Here is an 8,645-nt window from a genome sequence, read left to right on the forward strand (position 1 = left end):
CGATCAATTGGTCTCTCAGGCCTTTCTATGTTGCTTACACACATGAGGTGTGACTAACATCTCTGCTTTGTTTCCAGTCACTAAAAACACTGTCAACTCGCTATACAATGGTTCAGGGAGAAGAAGGCATCTTTAAAACCCTTTCTAGCCATAGCCCCAAGTGCTGTGTTTGTGTGTCACTGGAATGATTCTCCCCATTTCTCTCATTCCTTTTGCCTTAGGTCCATTAGGTTTTTCTCCAAAGGTTTAGGTTTTTAGGTTTTCTCCAAAGCCCACCCAACTAACCAGGTTTCAGCCTTTAGATCTCCATGGGCTTGAAGCAGCGTCAAGTTGCAGGTCACAGACAACCTGGTGCAGGTGAGCATGAGCACAGACACCTCCAAGCAGCTGCTTGGACTTTGTAATGTCTGATATCACAGTACTGTCACTCGTACCCATGTGCTGCGTGCACATGGGAGCCTCATTATGCCAAACAAAGAACACGCTCTGTCCTAAGGAGCTTACAGTAGGACATCAATATTGATTTTTTTCCCCTCTGCTGCCGTGGTTACTAGGTTAAAAAAAAACATGAAAAGCCATGCTTTATTCTTCACATACCCTCCAGCCATAAAGCATTCTGTTCAGGGCTGTATCCTCGAAACTTTGGGTCAGACAGGAAGCTTGCACAGGCTGAAACATCCTTGAAAACAATTCTGCATAATATGTTTCATATTCAAGTTTTTTTTCCACAGTATTACTTTATTTTAGAAAAGGGCTTATTTTTTTTTTAAGCAATGGACTACATGCAAAACGAAGACAACCCAGTCTGTCTTTCCTATGTGGTATTGCTGATAATCACCACTTTTCTCGTGGTTACTATAGTAACTTGGCATCCTTATCTGCCACCTTTTTTGGCACCTTGGAAAAAAAACTATTTAAATTCAGTTCCCTGATAAACTGAAAGCTTGGCTTCACGATACCCATGGGAGTACGTAAGTGTAACAACAATACTTGTCATTTTTTCTTATTCGGTGTTTAACTAGCTTGTTAGCAGCTGTACAGGCAGCTCTAGCCATGATGTCTGGGGATCCTGCTGCAGGCATTATAACCAGTGCAAACGCCCTGGATGAAACCCCAGAAACAGCCATGCTCTCCCAAGGGGTCACATGCAGCAGCCCACGATGCGAAGACCTGAGCAGGATTTTGCTCTTATGCCACTCTAAAAGCAGTTCTGTTTCCAAGCTTTGACAGTTTTCAAGAGGAAAAGTAATCTGCAGTCATTGAACTACATGGTGAGAATTATTATGAAGGTTCCTGTGGTAAATCAGTAGTGAATCAACAACCTTGTGATGCTTTTAATCCCTTTACAAGTGTGTGCCATCCAGTCTGCATGACAGATGAGTGTGAACCCAGGCCGGGGATGCTGGAGAGCTGGGACATGTTTCTGGAGGTGAGTTCAAGGCCAACGCAAACACCAAGTGCCCCAGCTGAGCGCGGGTCCCCAGCAGTTCCGCCTCTTCTGTCACTCTAAGGGCACCAAAATTGTGTTTGTGATAAAGGCATTTTTCTAATTCTGTCAAAATGTGGCCCAAATACATCCCTCTGCTTGCACAGCCCCTGTGTTGGTGCCCTTAAACCTCTCTGCACGCAAGTACACTGGCAGAGAAAAGGAGAGTTGACACCTGAACAGCTGGTGTGCGCTCCCGGCCATCGGGCACCGCAGTCCAGCGTGTCTGCAGAGGGGCTGAATATCTGCTGAAGCCAAACCATTTGATGATCTGTCCCTGCAGCCATGGCCTCTTCAGCAGATCTCGGGCCCTTCCTTTTGTTCCCATGCTCTTTTGCCAAGAGTTGGGCAGGTTTGAAAGGTATGTGGTTGTAAAACAAGAGAGGAAAAATGCCATCAAGAGCTGTTAAATAAAAAGCGATTTCATTTCTGCAGGGTGGCTGGAATGTTTGTGGGTCTGACAGCACGTCCCCCTCCCACTCCTCATAGTATCTTTCCCTGGCTGCTGCCTTTCCTCTGTGCTGGCCAGGTACTGCCCTGGTAAAATACTCTTCACAAAGGAAACCAGCTAGGCTCCTGGTACAGCTGTTACTACACCGGTACTACTGCTGTACTTCAAACAATGTTTACATGACGCTGCTTTAGGGGCTTTAGGTATTAAAAAGTTTATTGTTGGATGATTGTGCATTTTATCTGTGTGGGAGACCAAAAAACCTTAGGTCACACAAATTACAAACGTCGTTCTGGAGCACTGCATATTTATTAGGCCATCTGCTACCGCAGTGCTCAAGGCAAAAATCTTCATACAGGCAATCTATTCACAGCTACTGTTTTACCACCTGACGTGCAAAATATCAAGGCTCTGGATGCATTTATTATTGTGCTGAGTAATTTTCTAATGAATTCCTAAAGCTTGGGAAATGTCCCATGCAAGAGTTTCCTTTACGTTAGGCTGCTGGTTTCTCACCAGGGCTTGAGAGGGGCCTCTGAGAAGGAATCCTATTGTGTCCGTAGGTTTGTTGTGCTGAGAACGTGCCTAGGTGGCACTGCATTTTCTTTCTAACCTCAGTGAGATGGATTTTGGCTGTAGGGCCTGGTGGGTACCTGCATGGCTTTCGTGTGTATCCAGGTAAAGCCCAATTAAAAATAGCTGTTGCTCACCCAAGAAAGATTAAAAAAAAAAAGTAAAATAGCTCTCAGAAACAGCCAGTTCCAAAGCAACACCAATGTCTGGGTGAGCCACTGATGTTCACAAGGAAACCAGATGATGATCCAGCTTTTGGGCTGCTTCTTTTTTCCTTTCTAGTAACCAGAGAGCCTCCATGACACATAGACAGCCCCAATCCAAGAGTAGCTCACAGCCTGGGCATCTCTGCCCCTTTGTGGCACAAGCGTCTTTACCCAAACACGTCCCCATGTCCTCTGGGACAGAGCCAGGATCGGACCAACTTCTACACTAAAAATCACCCTCGGTGCTGTTCAGAGATACGCAGACCCCACAGCATAGCAGTGAGAAAGTTTTGGCACCACTTGGATGGACAGCGTTACTTTTCCAGGTACCATTCTCTCCATTCCAGCCCAATTTTCTACCCCATTCTCCTACCTGCAGCCATAAATCCCTTGAAGCAGGGACAGCTGCCCTGCTCTCCTTCCTACGCCGAGTCCACCAGTGTTTCATGTCACCAGGCAACACTGCTACTGCACTTATGCTTTTCCAATTAATGTGCAATACTCGGTGGTGAATGATGGGGATGAAGCAAAAGGGCTAAGAAAAGCAATGAAAGGTTAAGTTGGTAAAACACAGGCATGCCATCTGCATGCACACACAGACAGCCCTGCACTCAGCTGTCTGTACGCAGCACACCGTGCTGCTGGGACAGGGCAGAGGAAACCAGAGGCTATGTGAGAGCTCAGCAGCCATGAAGGGTTCCCACCCCCTCATCCCCCCTCAGCAAGTCACTGGTGTCCTGTGATGCCTCACAGTTCCCCACACACTTCAGGGGTCCCAGGGCACCCAGACCCACAGCTGCCTTCTCTGGAGCAATACCAAGGGGAGCAGAGCCAAACATCTGCCTTGCTGAGAGGCTCCTAGACACAAGCCCAGTGCAGCGTTCCCTGAGCAGCCATGACAGAGGTTATTCAGACTCTCTTACAGCAGCAGACCCTTCCCCTGCTCTGTGCACACACAAGGCTGGGACTCTACACTCGACTCTGTGCCAAATACTGAGACTCCTCTATCTTCACGCTGAAACAGCTTCGTCCTGCCCGTGGGTGTCTGCGCTGGAGGTGAGTGCCTGGCAGCTATTGTGCAGTTGATGCATTACTTTACAGTGCCCTGCTCTCTCAGGGTGCATTATGCCTTGTTTAGTACGGTCTGTAAATCCTCACGTGCCAATGGAAGGAATCGTCTGATCGGTCTGTAAGGTGCTCAAAGGACACATCTTTTACTGACATCTTCTGTTAACTTCCAGCTCGTGAGCAAAGCCAACACAAGCCAGGTGCCGAGACACCCGAGAGGAGCACGTCAGCTCGCATCGATCCATCACTCCATCTCCTGCTGTGACTTCCCCTCCAGAGCCACCTGCAAGCCACGCACGCAGACAGAAGGTATTTATGCCTCCCTCCAAGTGAGACATGGGGATTGATATTACTTTGTGCACTGATCATGTTGAATGTAATCGTGGGAACACTTTGGCACTGTTAGAAGTTAACGATGCATTGTTTTAAGTGTGAGAGAGACGTTTACAGCAAAATTTATAGCTGGAGTTGCAACACTGAACCCCAGGCAGAGTCTTGGCGGTGCTGAGCCACGGCAGTGATGCCATTGCCCATGGCAGGGCAGCCGTGCTCAGCCCCGGCAAGACTGGTAGTCCAGGGGAGCTGCTGCCCTGGCCTTGCTCCCTGGGACACGCTGTACCCCTCCTCGGGCTCTGTTGTCCCCAACCCCATTCACATGCACCCCAGGACACCCACAGCCCAGCAATCCCAGGCCACAGGCATTCACCAGTTCCTGCACAAATGGCCCCAGTGCATCCAGAGCAGCACAGAGAAACAAAGGTAACAGGGTAATTCATGAACTTCCTTCCCCATGCTGGCTTTCTGACGCCTCCAGCTCTGCAACCCTCTGAGCTGCAAACTCAGTGCCATGAGATTAAAGTGTACAGCTGTGTGACATGTTATAAACCTCATAAATACGAATTGGCAAGGGCCCTTAACAGCGAAAGACTTTGCACAAAATCTTCAGGCACTATTTCAATCTCAGGGCTCCTTCCATTGCCATGGATATGTGGTGCCGTTAGGAAACGCTGACTGAATTATAACCTTCTATTCTTCTAAGGAATCGTTGGGGGGGTTTCTATCTATCTGCAACAAGGTTTTATTTTGACCCAATCACGAACACAAAAAGCGTAAGAGAGAGCAGCGATGGCATAGTGTGCTTTGGAAAAATACACTAGGAAAACAGCTATTAATTTGGAGGCTATTTCAAAGCTAGTGGCTAATTATTATTCTGCTGGATTCTTGTCTTCCACTGGTGAGTTTAGGCTGGTGAACAGCCCCTTTCCTTTGCAGTGCTGATGTTTCTCTTCCCCAGCGTTACCACGTTCCCACTCAGAAGGAACGGCTGTGCTTTTGGCTTGGAATTTTTCTTCCACATTTTTGACAATTGTTTTTTATGCCTCGAATAAATCACCATAACACATTATAAAGTCAAGCACACTCAATGCCTGTGAATAGTTAAGTTACTGTTGTGCAATAGCCCATAACCATATTTTAAAGCGGTTACAGCCTTTTATCAAGCCCATGTATTGGCGTATTTTTCTAACTGGATTACTGAGCATACTCTAACAACTCTTAAACAGCTCTCATGGACTATCATGTAAATCCTTCTTAATTCACGGTTTATTGATCACAGTGGTTCTGGGTGAGCATCTGGTGCCAATTCCCTCCCGTGGGCAGCGTGCCACCTGCTACCATGGAAATTCCCAAAGTGTGCTGCAGACCACCACCAAGCCGTGGAGGTCATGCTGTTTGCAGTGGGTTGATGAACAAAACAGCCCCCAGCCAAGCAGGCAGAAGCCCCTTAGTCCTACTGGCATCCTACAAGCTCAGAGGAAAAGCCCTGGGTTTGTGTGGGACAAGGGAGCGGGAGTGCCCCATCCCCATGAGCAGGAGGGCCAGGTCCTGGGGAGATGGGAGGTGACACCAAACACTTGGGGTCATTTGTGGCTCTAACCAGCCCAATGGCACCTGTGTCCCCAAACCTCCTGGGCATCCCAAATCAGCATATAGCATCGCCCAGGACGTCATTTCTTCAGTGCAATCTGCAGTCAGCGTGGGTGGAAGGGGGTTATTTTGCTCACTTTATGGGCTGATTTACAGCTTGTTTACTTGGATGCCTCACCCACATTGCTAATGCTGTAATTAAACCTTGTTAAAGTGCTCAGGCCTCCTTCAGGGATGCGGTGTAAGGTTTTTTCTCCCCTGTAAAGATGATTATTATATGGGGGAAAAAGCCACATGGTGAGGAAGGGTGTCAGGCAGGCTTGGTTGTAATAAATACATACCTAGCCAGCACAGGATGTTTAGTCCTAAATCAAATTGTACATTAAAAGTGGAAACTGCTGAGATTGGTGTTTACCTGTGAAACCAAAATTACTTTGTGAAGAAAATAACTCTAGGCACTAGCTCTCAAAAAAAGCAGTTGTGATCCTTCATTAAACAGAGCCGAGGCATTGCTGTAAAGTGCACCATCAGCACACTGTGTGGGTCAGTGTGGGGGGGTTCTCCATGGCAGATGCACATCAGTGGGCTCTATGTGTGTACATACCCCATAGAGCTCTACCCCACATTTTTCTGTCACGTTGCCTTCCAAGTTTAAGGTCTTCTAGGAGATAAAGAACCTTGTGAAGTAATGTTAGATCTGGCAAAACAGGGCACAAGGGAGGAATCCTACTACCAGAAAAGGCTGATGAGTTCAGGGAATTAGTGGGGGAAAAATGAAAATTATATTAATAATAGTTGTTTATTGCCTGCACCCAGGCACCAAGCACCCTAATGAGCTGAGTACGGAGGCACATGCTTACCCTGGCCTGCCTAGCAGAAGCCCTTCCCCTGACTTTAAAGCAGCTTCAGTTCAACTTAACTCAGCACCAGGGTTCTCTGTTCAGAGGCAGATCCAGCAGCTACTGCCAGGAGAGAGCATCTGCAGGTGTGTCTCTGTACAGATACTGGCACAGCAAGGTGTGTGTGAGCAGCGGTGGGCTAGGCAGGAGAGCTGTTCAGATGCATGTGCAGCATGGGAGGGGAGGTGTCAGTGGCCCCACAGCAGCAGGAAACCCCACTATGTCAAGCAAGGATGAATTTAAGGCTCTGGCATGGCCAGGGAGCTGCTCACTGTTTGCCTGAACCCTCTGTCCTCTGCAGACACGGAGCCGGGAACAGGGCAGTGTTGGTGGCCCCTTCCTGTAAGTCTCCTCCAGTGTTGCATCATGAGACAGCTCTTCCAGGAACGGTCTCCTCGCCTCCGAGCTTTATGACTGAGGAATGCTGGAAGCTCACCAACAGATCACTTGGATGTGGGCTTGTTTCAGCCAACCCTGTCCGAAAGCAGAGTCCTTCTTGAAATAGCAGGCGCTCCGCACGGAAGAGTGGTTTGAGGCCAGATCTGAGAGGGTCACTTGAAGAGCAAAGATGCTGACAAGCCTTAGGGAAACAATTTGATGTGAACTGTGTGTGCAGTGTGGCCATACGGAGTGTTGCTCTCCAACACCCATCACTTGAAGTGCCGGGACATCAGTTAAGACACTGTCAAGCTGCCAGTGTATAAAAGTTACTGTTTTGGGGCATGGATGGCATCAGATGAGGCAATACGAGCATCTTCAGTCTGGATTAGCACTTTCCCCTCCCGTGGATGACAGAGGTGTGGTGTGAGAGACCCTTGGCAGCCCTGAAGCCTCAATTCTTGCTGCTCCACTTCTCCATGCAGCTCCTGGATGGACACTCAGGGACTGTCAGAGGTGAGAAGAAAAAGGAGGGGGGGGGGAATCCAGATTTTACTTGTGGAACTGCATGAAAAAATTTCTTTGAGTTTTTCAGGCAATTAGCCAGCAGTACCAGATGGCAGGTGGAACCGTTCCTAAAACTGAACTGGTCGAGGTGCTGCCCTACATAGAAGTTAATGGATATTAAAGCCACAGAGTTTTCAAAGAAATGCAGACAGAAGTACAGGCAGTTTGCAACCTGCCTGGCACAGCTACACATTATATGTGTGTGTGTGTGCACTGATTAAGAAGGGCCATTAGCTTTGGCACCAGCTCTCTGGAGTCAAACACAGGAGACCAGCTGTAAGGAGCACCCAGGAGTGAGCTTTTGGATGCTCCAGAAGTGCCATTTATTGATGGGCAAACAGCATCTTGCACTGTCTCAGTCACGAGGGGATATCCTTAACGTGTGTTACACAAGTGCCCCTCATGTTTGGGCAGTCTGGCCTGAAAACCTCTGGAGCAGTGGGCACCTTTGCAGCTTTTACTATTTTCTTTAGTAGCATCAGCCATTCCCTCTGGCACCAAACTGTGTGATGGCTTTGAACTGCACTGCTGATGAACATCCTCTTGTGTACAGCAAACCTGCTGGGAAAACACAAACTACTGAAATATAGCAGGCAGAAGAAAGACTTTTCACTCTCTGAGACCATGAACCTTGAACTTTTGATGTGTTTCCACTGTAAAGGATGCTGGAGCTCCAGCACCGGGCTTCCTGCTCTCTCTGTCACCTCCTTCAGAAAGTGAGGAAGACAACCTCAGCCTCTCACTCATCAAATCCCTTAGTGTACTTATCTTAACCAAGAGTAAAGGCTAAATAAACACATCTAAACAACTGAAAAGCACGTCAACAGCCAACTTCAAAATAAAAAGCAGTGAAGTGTGAAATTATACCTTTTATTCCATAAATCTCCAGCAACCAGCACAGTTCTGTAACTTGCATCACGCTTTAATACTGGCAGAGTTTAACACACCATGCAAACTCCATAAAGTAATTACATTTCATCTCAACAAAGAAACAAAATCCCAGCTCGTTCAACCCCCTCTGTCTGAGGAAGGATTATAGGCATCTCGGTGCGTGTCGATTTTTCCTGGTGATAAATCCAAAGCAGGTCACC

This window comes from Gallinula chloropus, assembly GCF_964237585.1.
Source record: "Gallinula chloropus genome assembly, chromosome: 12".
Taxonomy (NCBI): Eukaryota; Metazoa; Chordata; class Aves; order Gruiformes; family Rallidae; genus Gallinula; species Gallinula chloropus.